The sequence below is a fragment of the Thalassophryne amazonica genome, chromosome 23 (assembly GCF_902500255.1).
Source record: "Thalassophryne amazonica chromosome 23, fThaAma1.1, whole genome shotgun sequence".
Lineage (NCBI taxonomy): Eukaryota > Metazoa > Chordata > Actinopteri > Batrachoidiformes > Batrachoididae > Thalassophryne > Thalassophryne amazonica.
The window spans coordinates 25148760-25168493 of record NC_047125.1 but is presented as its reverse complement, the minus strand read 5'-3'; positions in this window follow the sequence as shown (position 1 = coordinate 25168493).

The window sequence follows — 19734 nt, the reverse complement described above, 5'->3', positions numbered from 1 at the left end:
ATAAATTCAATCTGTTATTTTATGCTTATTTGGATTGAGCAGATCAATATTTAAGTCACCACAAATGACACAGTTTTTTGATTAGTTTTTGAGAACATTTTTCCCATACAGTCAGTGAATGTTTCAATACTAGATCCTGGTGCTCTATATATACAGCTGACTAATTACATTTTTGCTTTTTTCTTCACATATTTCAATAGTTATACATTCTAATAAGTTATCAATCACAGTTGTCATATTGTCTACTATTTAATAATCCATGTTCTTATCCACATACACAGCCACTCCTCCTCCACTCTTATTTTTTCTGTTTACCACAATTAAATTCATATCCATCCAGTTCAAAATCCATTCCTTTATCTTCATTGATCCATGTTTCTGATATAGCATTATGTTAAATATTTTTTAAACTGACTTAAATATTCTTTAATGTTGTTAAAGTTTGCATATAGACTTCTGCTTTTGAAATGGATTAATGATAATTTGTTATCCGTTTTAATGATCCGATTAAACTGTTCATCTGTATAATAGCAACAACTGTCATTGATATTTGAGAAGAAATTATTGTCCGGGTCTATATCGTGCTCCAAGTCCAGTACATTGTGGTCTGTGTATTTAAATGTTCTCAGTTCTACTTTTCCATGATCAGCAATCCTTTGAGTTATATCCTTCTTGTCTCCAGATGTAGATGAATAGGTAGTAGATGAATAGGTTCCTCTGGTCTGTGTCATGGTGTTGTGATGTGTTTATGTCCTAATACCTTATTGGTCATATCTGTCCAGATCCTCGCTTTAAGAAAATTTCAGTGGTTTCAGTCTGTTTTTCATGGTTTTAGAGCTAATAAGCAAAGCCAAAGCAGAATTCTCAATAAAAATGAGCAGTTAGGTTTTAGTAGCTAAATGTTTTGGCATTTAGTGTTATCACAGTTAACATTTCAGTTAGCAAATTAGCCATTTTTGGAAGCTAATATTTGTGTCAGCTGTACCCATTACTACCCAATATAAATACTTTACCTGCAGTAGCCATTTTTGTTGCAACACAGGAAAAAAAAAAATTATTATGAGATATTAACACGTAGCACAATTTGTCAATTTCATGATGTCAAGGTAGGTACTATATGAACAACCCAGTATAAACCAAATATGAAATTTTACTTGAGTTCCCATCACTGCATTGATATGATGCAATGGAAATATCTTTTTACCTTCATTGTACAGGTCAAACAATGAGACATCAGAGAAATCTGTGGCCGACGTGTGAATGAGGAAATCCGTAGAAATGGGAATCTCGTCGGTTGCATTGTCTCTAATTAGCTCAGGTGTCTCGTGTTGCCAGTTAGGGCAGTTGTAGGTAATGGTCCCAGTGACACTTGTCGGACATCAAGGCATTACAATGAGCCAGTGGATTAGGCAGAAACAAGTGTGGAACCAGCTTGACGTGGATAGATTTCTGTGCCTTGAGCTTAGAATGAACAAATCTAGGGTGCCTCGAGGTACTGGACATGAATACACAAATACAACTCTGGTTATCAGGAATGTGTCAATACCGGTATTGGGTATCTGGTCAGAGACCACCTCGGGTAATTCTACTCGTGGCTGTAAGACTTATTCAGTACGACACACTGACAACACCACTTTATGGTAAATAGCCTTGCGGTGGTTGGGGATGTAGGCATAGGAATGGATTCGTCAATAGCATAAAGTCTTTATCAGTTAATGAAGGGTACAGAAAGAAGTACAGCAGATTAGAAGTGCTGTTAAATGAAAAATAACCAACATGACATGGATTTCATTCAATATTCTAATGCTAGCTTCAGTAAACTGGAGAAGAAAGAAAGTGTGCAAGTGTAAACATTATTGTTGGTAACCAGCTGCTGTTCTCACTTTAACATACAAGACCCTGTATGAGATTCTCTGTTTTTGGGGATTTACCATTTGTCCATTTTCTGAATGTGAAAATGGGCGAAGATTAAAAATTCCAACTCGAGAAACATTTTTAAACATGTATCTTTTAAAAAAAATTACAAAATTTGGCAAGAACGTCAGTCTTTGTCTTGGCACTGAAAGACAATAATTCATACAAAACTCATGAAGAACAGTTTTCAGTATTTTGTATCTTTAAAAAAATGTACGTAACCTTGTTTTTAAATTTTGTATCGGATATAAAGAAATAAATTGTTGAAGGCTGTTCTTTATTCTCACAATGAAAGACCTCCGTAATACTGGAATTGAATGCGTTGCCTTCAGCGATGATTCAATCTAGAAGTAATTTCAAGTGTAACAAAAACTTATCAGCATGTAATCTGATGTGTAATTACCTCAAGTCATTAAATCTATTCACAGAAAGCATTTTTTAAAATTATCTCACATTCTGTCCAACCATCAACTTTGTATACCTGCTTATTCCGGTTAAGGGTCACGAAGAGGTGGGGCCGGAGCCTATCCCAGTAGTCATTGGGCATGATGGGTACTGCCTAGATACACGGCCACACACATTGTATATATGTAAAAAAACATTTTACAGTATTTCCCGGATAAAATAACAATTACTAGTGTATTTATTGGTTGTTTTAAGACTTTTTTCCCCCCCAAAAAATATCAAATAAAGGCTTATATTGCTAAATTACAATGGAAGCAATCATGACTTGATGACTTTCTCAACAGAACAATTCATCCTTGCATCCCCTAATTTTTATAAGTATTTCTACCATGTTTATCTTCCTTCAGTGCACTCCCTTTTAGCCAGGCCCCGGGTCTGTTAAATTAATCCTGACATTGAGTGCTCATTGAGGTTATGAATACTCAAGGTTCAATTCACTGAGGGTAAATATGTCAGGGAAAAGGAGCATTTTACGTTTATTACAAGTTACTAGCATATAAAACATGGAAGAAAAACGGCTTTGTATGACTAAACATTTCTGCTGTTCATTTACAGAATAGTTGGACTCAATAAGATGAATTATCAGAGGATTTTCGACCCTTTCTTGTAGAATGTGGAAGATCAAGATCGATGGGTAAGTGCAAGGTCCAACTTGTGTAACCCTCTTGCAATGAATTACAACAGCTGTAAAAAGTGTGATTTGTAAGGCTGCCATTTACAGAACATGAATTTCTGAACAAATAAGTTAATATGCAAACATACACGATTCATGCATTCATCCTGAACCTTGACGGTACAGTTCAGTACATATAGTTGTATTGAGAGTGCATAGGAGTATATATGCAGAGATTGATGATGATGTTGCAGAACCATATTTCATAAAGCACGGGTTCCACCGAGAAATCTCAAAGCATTGGCTGATAGCACCATCTTGTGCTCTTTTCAACACTCTGACTTATGACCCTTCTTAGCTTGGGGTTGAGCACTCCACCAGGTTCCATTTCATGGCTGACCAACACTTCATCCACTTAAAATGTCTTCAGAGGGAACCAGAAGAAGAATCAAGAAAAACCATCAGTGGAGGAATCCCTTAGTTTTGTGTACTGAAGCACACTCAGAGCACCATATTTGTGTTGCCCTATAAAATTTGTCAGGAAGCAAAGCAGGTCCATGAGGTAGGTTGATTGATTGATGGATTGATTGATTGATTTTATTATTAAAATGCCATTGTATTAAATAAATACAATACCATCATGATAAAAGGATAACACAATAAAGCACCTTGCACTTATTTTACTTGTGGTCCAACAACCAAGCTCAATAAGCACACACCCCCCACTCCCACCCCCACACAACCCAATAAAAAGCTTAGGGTGTCGAGATTACAAAAATAACTGGTAACAGTAAAAATACTGGGCATCACTATGACGTACTTCAATTTATTTTCATTTTTATTGCGCCAAATCACAGCAAAGTTGCCTCAAGGCGACATATGTTACCACTGGGTTACTCCACTGTGATTAACCAGCCTGTTACTGAATACAGAACTGTCAAAGAATGTCTGCAGGTAGCAAAAGAGGCCACACATGAAGTAGGTAAAGAGTATGTCATTACAACCTTCGACAGGGATTTCAAGAAAACTCCGGACACAATTCAAAATCTGGTCACGTGTATATAAAGACAGCTTCCATTTAGTGTCTTATATGTCCCATTTGTTTAAAAGATTATGATTTGTTAACAATTTATGTTGTGCAGAAAAAAATATGTTCATTTAGCTCAGGTAAGTCAATAAACGTGGTCATAGGGAACTTTTACGGTATTTTTACGGTATTTTTACTGTGATGAACTTGGAAGTGATGCTGGACATACTTTATGTCTGTACAAAGATGTGAAAAGCAGGAAGGTGAGGGACAGAAGGAAAACAAGAAGCCTAGAGCCAAAGTGGGCAAGAAACATTGGGGATGATTAACGACGTGGACGATGGGGAAAATTCTGCTGCTCTCTGGTTCACATTGTGGAGGAGACGTGTCACTGGAAATGTACCAGGATGATGGTGACCCCAAAGTGAGGGTCGCCACCGACAGAAGAGCCGCAGGGATCCTCTTCCACACCTATCATCACTATCATCTCTCTTTCTGCAGAGTTCTTCTCACAATGGTTTATGCCCTTCAAAGAAAAGCAATCGGTCTCACCTAACCAACCTCCAGGCGCTTCATTTTTCAGCCATACACAATTTAGTTGAAATGTTCGCGTTATGATAAGGCTACAAATCAAATTTCTGCATTATTTACAATAGAACTGTGTTTGACATGGAATTATTGGGAGTAAAACACCCCGTCACGGATGCTAAACTGCAGCATCCTCGTTGGGAAGTGAGTGAGGGAATCGTTGGGTCAGTTGATGGAATTGTTAATTATTAAACACCACTTTTATTTTAAAGAGGTGAAGTGCTTTTGACTGGAGGCAGCATGGCTCGGCTTTAACGCTATGTATAGACTGGCTGTCGAGGAAGGATAACGCACACTAAAATTAACACTGTGCCCAGAGACGTGCCACCGGACATCAAGGTCAGTGTGCCAACCAGCACACGTTTCATTAACCTTTGACCCATGACACTGTCGCTCATGCAGCAGAAACACTACCCAGGGCAGAGCATCTCTTAATTAGTATACTGCAGGTGTGAATGTGTCCAAGTACAAAATGCCATCTTTATATAAATAATTCAACTATCAGAGCAACATCGGCAGACGTGGTCTAGATTCTAGACTCCAGAAGATGTTCTGTCATTCAAATCAACCATCATACCCCATCAACTGGGACATGAGGTGGGAAGAGTGTGAAGAGGTTAAAATGGCTTTGGTTGGTACCCAACTGGATAATTCTTTTGTAGCTTTGCACCCACTAAAGTAGTACTTCTCATACTTCCCATACTTCTCAAGACGTAGGGTCTGCATAGAATGAACCAACAAAAACAGAAAATGCCTTGTTGATGGCACAGGACGGAACTGACAGAAAGTCACTGATAAATCAAGTAACAGTTAGTTACAACCAAGGTAAACAGAAGACTATGTCTGAACATGCAACCTGTTGTTATTAGAACCAACATGCATCAGATTCTGCTTATCTTGTTTGTAATCTTTAAGTTGGATGGGGGGAGGTCATAAAATGGGGCACAGCTAACTGAAAAGTTAGCTTCAATAACTATTAATCCACTAACTGAAAAGTTAACTTTTATGCCGCTAAACCAATAAACCACTAAAACGTTTAGTGGAAGTTACCGCTAACTGCTAACTTTTAGTATTGACTCGGTCACAGCCACATCAGATTACACTGTTGGCTGCCGATAAGCCAGTTTTGAGCAGTGGTGGGCACAGCTAACCGAAACGTTAGCTTTGATAACCATTAATCCGCTAACTGAAAAGTTAAATTTTACAACGATAAACAGATAAATCTCTAAGCAATTTAGCTGCAGTTACCGCTAACAGCTAACTTTTAATATAGACTTGATCACGACCACATTAGATTACACTGTCGGCTACCAATAAGCCAATTTTGAGCAGTGGTGGGCACAGCTAACCGAAAAGTTAGCTCTGATAACCATTAATACACTAACTGAAAAGTTAAATTCTAGAACGCTAAACAGATAAATCGCTAAACAATTTAGCGGCAGTTACCGCTAATAGCTAACTTTTAATATAGACTCGGTCACGGCCACATGGGATTTACACTGTCGGCTACCGATAAGCCAGTTTTGAGCAGTGGTGGGCACAGCTAAACAAAAAATATTAGTTTTGATAACCATTAATATACTAACTGAAAAGTTAAATTTTACAACGTTAAACAGATAAATCGCTAAACAATTTAGCAGCAGTTACCGCTAACAGCTAACTTTTATTATAGACTCGGTCACGGCCACATTGGATTACACTGTCGGCTATCGATAAGCCAGTTTTGAGCAGTGGTGCGCACAGCAAACCGAAAAGTTAGCTTTGATAAACATTAATCCGCTAACTGAAAAGTTAACTTTTACAATGCTAAACAGATAAATCACTAAACAATTTAGCAGCAGTTACTGCTAACAGCTAACTTTTAATATAGACTCGGTCACGGCCGCATTGAATTACACTGTCGGCTACCGATAAGCCAGGTTTGAGCAGTGGTGCGCACAGCAAACCGAAAAGTTAGCTTTGATAAACATTAATCTGCTAATTGGAAAGTTAACTTTTACAACGCTAAACCGATAAACCGCTAAAAAAATTTAGTGGAAGTTACTGCTAATGGCTAACTTTTAATATAGACTCGGACACGGCCACATTGGAAATTGTTGGCTACTGATAAGCCAGTTTTGAGCAGTGGTGGGCACAGCTAACCGAAAAGTTAGCTTTGATAACCAATAATCCACTAACTGAAAAGTTAACTTTTACAACGCTAAACAGATAAATCACTAAAAAATTTAGTGGAAGTTACCGCTAATGCTACCTTTTAATAGACTCTGTCGAGGCCACATCAGATTATACCATCGGCTACCGATAACCCAGTTTTGAGCAGTGGTGGTCACAGCTAACTGAAAAGTTAGCTTTGATAAACATTAATCCGCTAACTGAAAAGTTTGCTTCTTCAACGCTAAACCGATTAAACGCGAAACAATTTAGTGGAAGTTACCGCTAACTGCTAACTTTTAGTACTGGCTCGGCCGCAGCCACATTGGATTACACCGTCGGCTACTGATAAGCCAGTTACAGGTTTAAGCACAGCAGTGGCTGCTGGGTAAATTCCCAGCATCACAAACACAAAGTGAACGCATGATAAAAATACTGACTTTTGAGCTGCTTACATACTGTTTTTGTCCACAGTGGAACTTCTTACCAGCGCTTGTGTGCTTTGACCTGTGAACCAGCAGTGTTAGCTAACACTCTGTGTACATAAACAGGAACTAACATGTATGATTTTAGGGTTTACAAACATTTTAGACAATTAAATGTACTCACTTTCCCAGCAAAAAAAAAAAAAAAGCTAGCAGACTGAATGTTATTAGAACTTGTTAATCAATTTGAAAACCACTGATGGTTTTCAAAGTTAGCTGAAAAGCTAATCTGCTTTGCTAATTAGCGCCTAGCAGATTAGCCCACCACTGGGCATGTGGCATAGCTCCATCCTCCCTTGAATCACTAATTGTTTCTAATGAATGTACGGCAGCCATTATGCCGTCATGGCATTATGAACTAAATATCTAAGGAATGTTTCAATACCCTTTTGAATCTATGCCATGAAATATTACTCATTATGGGTGCCTAATGAAGGAGTGTGTATCTGAAATGGCTTTTTTGAGCTGATGTTGTGGTTGACTGTTGGTCAAAACCAACCAGTGTCACCCCCAAAAATTATGCGCATCAACTTTTATTGTCATATTCACCACAGATATCATTAATATGGAAATATATGCATCACAAATTGTTGAACTTCAATCAACATATTGTCTCCCCACCAACTACCTCATATAGTGCAATTAAAAACTACTTTTTGTTGTTGTTTACGGGACTAGTGGCAGCATTTTATTTGCTGATGATACAACGCTGTTTTACTCTGGATCAGATATACAGGAAGTAGCACAAGTGATAAATACAGAGTTGGAAAAAGTTATACATTGGTTTGATATAAACAGATTGTCACTAAATATTAATAAGACAAATTTCATATTGTTTAATGATAGAGCGAAAGAAAATAATGTCATTACAAATAGATGGAATGGATATACAAAGGGTAAAAGAAATGAAATTTTTAGGAGTCATGATTGATGAAGATCTTACATGGAAGTCACACATAAATTACATAAAAGGAAAAATAGCGAAAGCCATTGCTGTTTTGCATAAAGTAAAATATTCATTAAATAGTTATGGTTTATTAACATTGTACAATTCATTGATTGTCCCATATTTAACTTACTGTGTAGAAATCTGGGGATCAACATATACAACCTATATACAACCTTTATTTATTTTGCAGAAAAGAGCTTTAAAAGTGATTAGTAACAGTGGTTTTAGAGATTCATCTAATCCATTGTTTATTAAGTATAGGGTACTTAAATTTCATGATTTAGTTGATTTGAAAATATTACAAATGATGTACCAAGTTAATAAAAATACTTTACCAACAAACATTCAAAATATGTTTGAAAAAAGAGTAAGTAGTTATAAATTGAAAGGAATAGAAGTCTTTAAAAAACCAAGATTTAGAACCAAAGGAAAGGAAAGGAGTATTGCAGTAAATGGTGTCAAATTATGGAACAATCTTAATAAAGAAATTAAAGAATTAAGGTCGCTTAAATTATTTAAAAAAACATATTAAATTAGATGTATTAAGTAAGTATGAAACTATGAAGTAAGTCAGTGGGCTGCAAGAAAGTCAAAAAAAAAAAAAAAGTAAACTGTTAATAATGTTTGGAGTGTCTTAAGTTTAAATGTAACCTGTCAGTGATGTAATCTATTAATTAATGGTCATAATTATGAAATGGGTCAGTGGTATGTGACAAGTTAAAGAAATGCAATCTGTTAAATAATGTTGACTATGATGCTGTATATTGAAAGATTGTATTGTTAAAAGGGGCAGAAATCATAAGACTTGTTCTTCTTTCTGCTCCTTTTCATTCTGGTATTGTGGTGCTTTTGTTTTTTGCTTTTCTGTTTTTCTTTTAAATGAATGAAATAAATATTAAAGAAGAAGAAGAAGAGTAGGAACGAATCGGTACAAATAAATGCAGTAATAATCCTCCAGCCTTCCGTCGTTGACAGTTGGTTTGGCTGCCTGTCCCATACTTCCCAAACAGCATTACACACACACACACACGCCCTGACGTGTCTGACTAACAATAGCACAATGTTCAGTAATCCTTTTTGGCACAGCTCCCTTCCTTCTTTCCCTTTTTGTCTCTTCAATCTCTCGCCGCCTCATCCCCCCCGACGTTGTGGTCCTATCTAACAAGAGTGGCGGAAGAACATTATAGAAAATGGGCACCCAGACAAAGCAGAGGGGGTATAGGTGAAGCAATGTAATTGCCAAACACCAAAAGGGGATTGTGTTGGGTGTAAATGGAACAACGGCTTCAGATCATCATTAGGGCATTTTGAGCTCATTTTCAGCCATTAATGGCGAGAAACTGGCACAATACTGGAGTGATTACTGGAGGATCCTGTCCAAACATAGAACAGACATCCAGGAAAGTGTTTCCATTGATGTTGGAACCAAATTACAGCTTATGCAATTACGTGACAACTGCACTTTTCTGTCTGAACCCCTGATCAGCTCATTAGGACCGAGCAGCCACAACGATCCCACAACTACTGAGGAGGTAGAAAATATTAGTCCACGCTAGATTGAAGACGCTGTTTGGAAAGTCAAAAACTTTGCTTCATGGATTAGGATTAAAGGAAAAAATGTGGATCGGCACACCCCTAATCTAAAGGGTGTGGCATGAGTCTACTTTAGATTGAGGAAGGACAATACCCTGATCTTGGGGATTAAGATAAGAAAGCAAAATGCAGTTCAGTGCATCACCACCCTAAAGAGTGTGATTGAGGCTACTGCCTTAGTCTATTTTAGATTCAAGAAGCAACTTGGGTTTCCAATACCTTGATTTTGTGGATCGGTATCAGAATAGAACATGTTATTGGAGTATTCCTAGAAATATGTGGAAGGGTCTTAAACCCTCAACGGATGGTAACAACATCCTTGTACAGACTTTTAAGTCATACTTTTTTGATGATTACTAAGTCAAAAACCATCTCGCACCATCTTGGCCCTTAATTTTATTGACACTTCTGAAAGCCTAATGACTCAAATTTGACTCTGATGTTGGCTTTGATCCTGACTGCTCGCACTTGTTTACGATTGTTGACTTCTGACTCTAATCGCTCGTCTTTGATCCTCATCACTGAGGTTTTAGCCTGACTTCTAATCCTGTAACTGATTTTGTTTCCTAACGTTTTGATCTTAAGCATTGAAATTCAGTCCAACAATCAAGATTAACAGAATTAGGATCATGAGCTGCATCCTGATCTTTGATCCTGTTTGCAATGTTTGTTAGCCCACTATTAAGAGCGGTTAGCAGTCTTCCAGTTCCTTTGCATCCTGATTGGGCATTTCTGACATTTCTGGGTGGGGTGTGTAGACATTAAAGTGTTCTGTTTTTTAAAAAATCTAAAATATTTAATTTTTAAGATGAAAAAGTCACCGTTTTATTTGAGAATTATTGTTTTTAAGTGCAATCTCGAGATCCAAGCTGTGTAACACAGCAGATAGCTCAATGAAGTAGCGGTTGGGTTACTAGTGTGTCTATATGGGTTCAATTCCTGGTTGCACTGCCTCTGTGTCCTTGGACAAGACATTTCATTTGTTTTGTCCCAATCCATTGTCCTCCAAGCTGAAAATGGGTACTGGTCTTGGCTCCGGGATTAACCCCTGATGGACTGGTGTATCGTCTAAGAGGATTTGTAGACCGTCATCCTCTTCGTGCTACATGTATCTGGGTATAAGTGGGCTATATAGAAATTACTACTTATTTTCCGTAACAGTCACATTTGTTTGACTAAAGTCCACATTCTTTTCTAAATTTAAGAATTCTAACTTGTCAAAAACAATTACAAGGTATTGAACTCCAATTTCAATACCTTTAATGGTGTATCAAGGACGTCTTGCACCAAAGTTTGCCATACGTTGTTGGCGTTGTTGATCATAGATTTTATTTGTACAATAATGAATAAATTCCCAGACTATCTGATGCTCTAAGAGGTGTAAAAACCATGTTTGACAAAGGTTTAAATCTTATCCTTTCATAATCTTCCCACAGGTTCACTCATGAATTCCAATATTTTTGTGGTCAGCTATGAATATTCATCTTGGGACATGTGGGAAGGCGCAGGCTAATCAGGTTTCAAATCCCCAGTGGCTATTCTCATATGGTTTAAGCCATTTCATGCTCAAGTGTGGTAAAACATTTCACACTTAATCAAACCTGCGGAGGATGGGAATAGACGTGCAAGACCCAACTTGTCACGGAAAGCGCAATGTCGAGCCATTCCTTGCCACGATGTATGATTTGTCATAATGGGGAAATGGTAAAAAATACTTTGTCATATAAACGTGAGACCCTTGTTTAATTGTTTTCAATCAACAGCAGCATAATTGCTACTAGAATTGGTAAAATTCAAACAAAACCCAATTCAGCACCCTTTAAAAAATTAACAAGAATCCTTTTTAACAAAGAGTAAGCATAACCCTTAGAACACTATTTTCTAATGTTATGTATTTTGTAAAATTTCGATGCTTTTCAACTTTAAAATGTGTTATTATTGTTGAGGATTACATCACACCCAGTCTGTAATAAAGCGCCACTCAAAATGCTCTCCGTGATACTGCATGTGGGCTTAAAAGCGCGATCCTAAATCTTTGCAACTGGTGCAGGTGTACTCATAAAGTTTATAACAACTGCAGTTCTCTTGGGAGGCTGCCTGGAAACTCAGACTATGGCTTTTATGAAAAAAAACAACAAAAAAAACGTACTAAACTGTTATTTTCAGAGAGCATCCACATGAGAAAGACACAAACAAAAAGTTAGCTTCCATAACTATTAATCAGATAACTGAAAAGTTATCTTTTATGACGCTAAACCAATAAACTGCTAAAAAATTTATCTTTATAACACGTAACGGATAACCGATAACTTTTAGTATTGATTCGGACGCGGCCACATCAGATTACACTGTGGGCTTCTGATAAACCCATTTTCACTTTAAGCGCTGCAGGGGCTGCTGGGTAAATTCAAAGATTGCAAACAACAAAACGAACGCACGAAAAATGAATGCATAAAAAAATAAAACCCCAAACACTGTCATCATCTTTCAAACGAAGTAAAACACAGTATTAGAAGTCACAGTTTATCTCGGTATTAGATACACCGTCATTTACGAACTAAAAAGCTGCTGCTTTTTTCACTTGCTTTGAACCCTGCAGCTTAAACAACCAAAATACATCCATTAATGCATTGATTGGCAGAGTAAAAGACACATAGTAAATATAAATTCATACCTGTTAGTTTCAGTGGGATTCATGAAGAAAATAATCCACATAATGTGTCTTGATTATGTAAAACGGTGAAGAAAAGTCAGCCACAAATAAATAAAATAAAATAATGTTCAAATTAATCTGTTTTGTTTGTGTCAAGCAGATGGTAACAGTGTAACGTCCAAAGTGAACCTGAACTACACTACCCACAATGCTCACTGCGTCAACCGGCCAATCATGTCTTGTGCTTAATGTTGACGTCATCAGCAAGCGACAGCCAGTCTGCCATAAACCACTGATCTACACATGACAGGGGCTAAAATGTTTGCTTTTAGGGTTTACAAACATTTTTGACCGTTAAACTTTGCTAACTTTACCAGCAAAAAAAAAAAAAAAAAAATGTTAGCGGACTGAAAGTTATCAAAACTAAATATATCAGAAAATAATTGGTTCGCTGATGGTTTTTAAACTTATCTGAAAAGCTAATCCGCTAACAAAAACATTAGCTTTGATAATTATCGATTATTGGATTAGTGGAACTGTGCCCACCACTGAGTGACTCATGTAAAACTTTGATAATTTAAAGTTAAATTTGAGCAAACAAACCCTTGATCATTCAGTTCAAGGGTTTGTGTATCAGTGTAGCCTTTTCTGAAGATTAGTTTTTGTATCTGTTAATTGTTACACCCCTACCATCTACCACCTGCCACGCCCAGATAGATGGCTACTTTCAATCTACTCTTACATGTCGTACGAGACCAAACATTCTGGGTGACGAACTTCATATCTTGCAAGAAATTTGAAACTCATTAATCAAAGCCTACAATTTTATATTATTGGCCATTTAAAGTGGCATCATCTAATTAAGTTGATCATTACACGACTGATCTCCATAGCTTGTAGTACAGCAAGTCGAGGCGACCCTGTCTCACCTTTGTTTGCCCTCCTGTATGCAATTTTCAAGTACGCCGGAGTGTCCGGCCAAGCGTGTCGCAGAGTCGGGGCAAACTCCAACCACCCACACATAAATAAACTCATTAATATACTGACTTTGTGCTGTCTCATATTCCATCAAAATGCAAAGTGCTGAATCGGATCTACCCTCTGGGGCACGCTCCATAATTCCACTTAATTATTGCTTTTTAATGCCCGCACCTTTTCCCTGTTGTTCCCCTTTTCTCCTTTTGTCCCTCTCCACGTGGTCTATTCACCATGATTTATTTTCCAATTTTACCAATACGTTTGCTTTCCCTCTCAGCTGAAGTCTTTCGTGCCTCAGTATGGTGGTGGTGGTGGTGGTGGTGGGGGGTGCAATTATACCAGCTGGGTAAATTACTTTAAATCCTATTGGCTTATCGCCGTAGCACTTCTGCTGTTCTCTGATTTGTTGCTATATATATATATATATATATATAAGGTATAACTCAATCAGAACTCATTTGCATGAATCGATGTCAAATATGTAAGGCGCGGGCGTTACACCCTTACGCCCCTTCTAGTTGTCTAAAGTAACGGCTCAGCCAACAGCGCGAAAGCTAAAAAAGCAAAACAACACATCTCATGCCAGGCGTCCACCCACGTGCACACCAATATACATACAAAACATGTCATCTACGCCGCACAAAACGCATCACAGCATGAATGTGTTTGTGCCAAGCAGACCGCGCGGTATGTGTGTTACGGCAGATAACGCCAGCGAGGGACAACAGCCAGACCCAGCAGCTGTTTGCGACTAAGCGCCTGGGAGCTGATAAGGAGAAGCTCAGAGACCTGTAACCTCCCAGATGTGCCGTCTACTTCTGAGGAGAGGGAGCATCTGAGGGCTAGCCACACTCCGTCATGAATTATTCCGGGTCTGTGCCTCCCCGCGTACCTGTAGTCAGCTCGGTGGAGATGGAGTGGAGAGGCTTTGACTGAAAAAAAGCCTTTGATCCCACAACAGCCACCACACTCTATGATCAGCACCTCTTGCATGGAGGAAAGACCCGAGAGCTCTCATGACACTTCTTTTCTCTGAACTCGCTTGCGTTTACGTACTTCCCATCTCGTACTTCCCATCTCTTATTTCTCTAAACTGTCTAAACCTCAAAATACTTCTATACTGCACTTATGGTAGATACATAATAATTAATATAGTTACCCGTGGACTCTTATTACTCTATTGTTGTGACCCTGATAATAAAATGATCTCCCTTTACCCTATTCAAGTCCTACTTTTGGAAAAAGACTTTTTTAATAAAGAAAATGGTTTGATTTGAAAATGACGCACAGTAAACAACTTATGTGCAGCACCTCGTTCCTGTTTTCAACCACGCTGGTGTTGTCAGTGTCATGCTAAGGTTTTCTGGCTGTTAACATTTTTCAGGCTTTTTGGGCTTCTCACCTTCTAACATGATAACACTGTCAGACTGAATTTATTGGCTTCTTGAGAGTTGCTTGACTCTGCAGTAATCACAATAAGCTTAAAGTTGGAATCATAACTTCTCAATCGCTGGTTAACTAAGCCAACATTTGAGCCGCTGACTTGATCATAACTATCTCTCTGTCATGCAGCACTGCAAGCTAGTTAGAGGGGTGGGTATTTGGGACCACTGACTATTGCCAACATGGAAAAATCTAGACCCTGAATAGAAAACCCCTTGTTTTTCAGATGCATTTCCAGAAGAGAAAAAAGCATTCATATTTGGAACAATATGGTAAAAATCAGTGACCATAAGATCTTTAAACTATGGGACAGTGTCTTTATTTCAGAACCATAAGTTAAAATTAGCTGGAAGCAATTACATTTTAATCTTAAAACTAAGGCGTCATAACAGGTCATTTCCCAAATGAAAGTAAGTGAAAACATCCTCATTCAGGAGACGGTAAGTCTCTTGATGAAAAATGTGTCAAATGTATTCATGTATAGAATCATCTTTCCCATGAAATATTAATCATCGCACAAGAGTTTAACTCATGGGAAAAGAATATGGATTTTGTGGCCATTCAATAAGGACTGTGAGGCCATCCATTAATATCCTGACCATCCACTATGGAGCTTGTGGCCAGGCATTAATAACCTGTGTCTGTGAAATAAGGATGTCCTAACTATGTATTATTAAAACTCGCAGGCACGCAAGAAGGATTTAATTGAAATGTATTGGTCATGATGCTGGCATTGTTTACTTTGTTAGTATTCTATCTATAGGCATTTATTCTATTTAATATTAACGATCATTTGGACCGCTAATTTGTGATACGTACGATTTTTTTTGTGCGGTACTTCTCAAATATTTTCCTACAAATGCTTGATGACGATAATGTGACTAAAGATTGTTTTAGTTCGAAACAATACAATCACCCTTAGAATAATAATTGCAGTATTATTACATTTCAGAAATATTTTAAAAATTTGTCTTTAAAATCAGGTTAGCAGGTTATCAGGAAACGCATTACCAGGCAGTTACCACGTGAAGTATGTGTCAAAAATAGACTGTGCATATTTGAAGTGAAGCAGAGCATAAATATGCTTTTGAAACTCTGCTGTTGAACTTGAACCAAGCTTTGAACAGACTGTGTGCATCTCTGTTAACACAGCGCTTGTTTTAACACATCGATGTGGCCAGTGTGAGACTTGTGTTTAATAAATTTGATAAAGATGAACCAAATGTTTCCGTAATCGGGTCCGATACCGATCTCTGCAATCATATTGTGACATTACTTGGTACAAGTTAGAGGTGGGTGGATCGATCATAATATCGATACCAACACTGGTATTGATATTGAACGATCCTTGTGTAAAAAGATTGATACTCAAGGTTTTTTTCCTCTCCCACACGCACTGACTGCTGCGCATGCAGATTCATCAAAGTCCGCTCTCTGTAAAAGCAGCGCTGCGCTGTGTCACACAACATGGAGCAGCGCAGCCTTGTATTGTGGTTTGTCAAGCCCTCTACCTCAGGAGATTTTGTTTTAAGAAGTGTTGAGTGATATTTTTTAAACAAAAATGTTTGTGATAATAAAGTATTTTTGTTGTCACATACAATGTTTGCAAAATTATATCCTATGTCTTTTGGATCCTTTGGATCTATGAAGCTTAAATATGAAAAAGTATCAGTATCGGTATTGATATCAGTGATACTGGGCCTGTATTTACTTGATATCGGATCAATACCAAAATTCCCGGTATCGCCCACCTGTAGTACAAGTGTATTATATGTGTTTTTGTTCAGTGTTTAAATGTGTTCATCTGCACACTATAACTTTATTCGTATTCTCATTTATGGAACACAATCAGGTGTGCAAGACAGCAAAGTCGGTAAGACCTTGTTTGAAAGTGAAAGTCTGCGGGTGGCCTGTGGGTGTAGTTTGCTGAGAGTCAACGTTTCTCATAGACAGTGTTATACCATTACTGTGATACTATCAGCTTACAGCCCTTTATTTGTTTTTCACTCGCATGCTATCCCGGGGGGATTAGTCACAACTCTAGCTTTTGCAAGATGGTCCGATGGCAGGTTGCAGTTTGGAGCTAATGGTCAAAACATAGCCAAACACAAGAACAAACACAAGAAACACAGGAACAAAAAGGCAATGGGTGACAGTTTTAGCATATGGTGGCATTTTCCAACAATTACCACCTCCGACATTCTTCCCTCCACCCATTGGATGGGATGCTGTAGTCACCTACTACTTCAGCACCACAAATCCTTGGCTAAACTCATCGCAGACAATCGCACATATCATTGGGGACAGGACGGACTACGTCTTACCCAACACAAGAAACATCAGCCGCACTAATCACATAATTTGGTATGTCCAAGAGAAAATCTCATTTATGAATAAAGAATGATAGTATGGTGATGTGCATTTACTCTTGAGGTGATTTGATATTTTATAATACAACCCAGGAATAGCTGTAAAATAATAAACCTGGATGTTAAAAATGTATAAGTTTATTAAAAGAAAAAAAAAAACTCACATTTATCCTTTCTTAATTTTTTTGTCTGAATGTTTTACATTTATAGCTTATGTATTTCATATTCTGTTGTTGTGGATTTGAATTTTATTGTGTGCAGCACTTTTTGTATAATTGATAGTGCTATGTATGTAAAATAGTCGTAATAGTAGTAGTACTAGTAGTAGTAGTAGTAGTAGTAGCATTGGCAAATACTGTTGGACTAATAAATATTTGGAGCGTGGCACGATTTTTGTAATGTCACCTCTGTTGACATGAAAAAATCAAGATGTGCTTGCAGTGGCGATTGTTGCCTTTAAATCAAGGGGTTTTACAAAAATATCACATTAACAATTTAGGAATTACTGCTATTTTTAAACATTGTGCCTTATTTTTTTTTATACACATCAAATTTGTATCCCTTTCAGATTATCATATTACCCTGATATCAGTTTGTCTCTTTTAGCTGTAAAGGAAGTCGCGCTCATCCTGTGCTTCCAGCTAGCTTCCGCATGCAGCTAACCAGCTTGGTGCTAGCTTGCGTGCAAATGCAAAAAATGCAAAACACATTGTGAACACTATAAAATACCACATTTCTCCTCATCATTTCCTCAAAACAGACCTGCCACTGTTGGAGATTATACATTAATCCAATAAGTAAAACTGACACATGCTAAGGCTACTAGCATGTCAAGTCGAGTTAATTAGATTATCAGAACTATTTTCCATATGTATTTTGATTGTTTACTTGATTAATATTTTCTGTACTGTGAATAAACTGTATGTTGAATGGAAGCACTGTTTAATTTAATTACATATTGATCATCATCTGATTTTAGCATGCTAAACCTTTTTGGGAACCTGCATGTTTACACAACAACAGATGAACATTTCAGCTCTTTAGCTTAGTTTTACAGGGTTTTAGAGCAACAAAACCAAGCCACAACCAAATTAATCTAATAAAAGTTAGCAGTTAGTGGTTAAAGGTAGCTTCAGCTCAAGGTTTTTTGCATTTTAAAAAAAAAAAATAGGTTTAGCATTATCACAGTTAACTTTCCTGTTAGCGGATTAGCAGTCACCTGTGTTCACTGCCAAGGTGTATGACAAGTTAAATATGTTCCAAGCACAAATTAGGGAATTTTTAAAAAGTCCCCTTTTCAATAATGACGTTTTTCTTTTTTTCTATAAAATATATCCAAGAGTTATGTGCTCTGACATATTTCCTCAGCTAGACTAAAGACGGCCTCGCGTTTGCACAAGATGATGGGTCAATTAAAGTGTAATCTAGCATCCCAGTGGACTTATCATTTTTATATTGCCAGTAATAAGTCGTATGTTTTTATGATTCCACCCCAGTGTCAACAAAGCAGTCGTAAAACGTGCCCTTCATTCTAAGTGTGTTTTTTTGTGCGTGCTGTTATATCCCGAGGGAAACGATACAAATAAAGACAGAGGGAAATGTCCCTAAACGCTCAAAAGAAACAACATGAATAATTCATAGATTTTAAGCAGAGTGAAAATGTGTGTTTGTGTGAGTGATAGCTTACGTATGTAGTATTGGAATATGAGAATCCAATGGTGTTTGTGGCAATGGGGGGGGGGGGGGTGATGGGATTTGGGGGGAGACTGTTAATGAAGTAGAGAGAGAGAAAGAGACGTGGAAGAAAATGAGGCAGAGATTGAGCACAGGATGATCCAATGCATCCGCGGCCCCCAGAGAGCGCGATGGCTATTAGCTAATAAAGAGGAAGTGGAAGAATACAAGGTGGCGATGCTCTAATCACGTTGTTCCGAGGTGTGAAGGCTTAAGTAGCACAAGCTCGAGGCGCCAAAACATGCAAGACAAGGACTTTGCTCAGACCCGGCCGACCTCAACGCCGACCGCCTGAAACCTAAACCCATGTGGTGTAACAAAGTCTGAGAAATGGCTAACCCAAAGCAGCCACAGTTTTAATTACTGCAGCGCTGTCTGTTACTCAATTCCAGCTTTTTCATTTTCTTACTTTGCCAGAAGAGCAGGTCGGTTAATAGAACTAATCCTGTAGTGATGAGAGCGGAAACTAGCCTTAGAATGCAAGGCGAGGCAGAGATGGAAGAGGAGAACTCTATGCCACTCTAGGGGTCAATTTTCAGCGATACTTTGATTGTGATACTGGAACTGACGGTTTTGATTGGCGTATTAGCGAGGTGGGACCAATCCATAGTATGCCTTATGTCTGTTTTATCTATCCCCAGTATCTAGCTGGATGTCTAAACTAGGACTGTTCTATTATACCCAATGTTAAATATGGGTACATATGGATTCTGCTTAACATCTAAATGAAAGTCTTCTCCGTTATACCTAAAGTTAAGTTTGGAGAATCTAC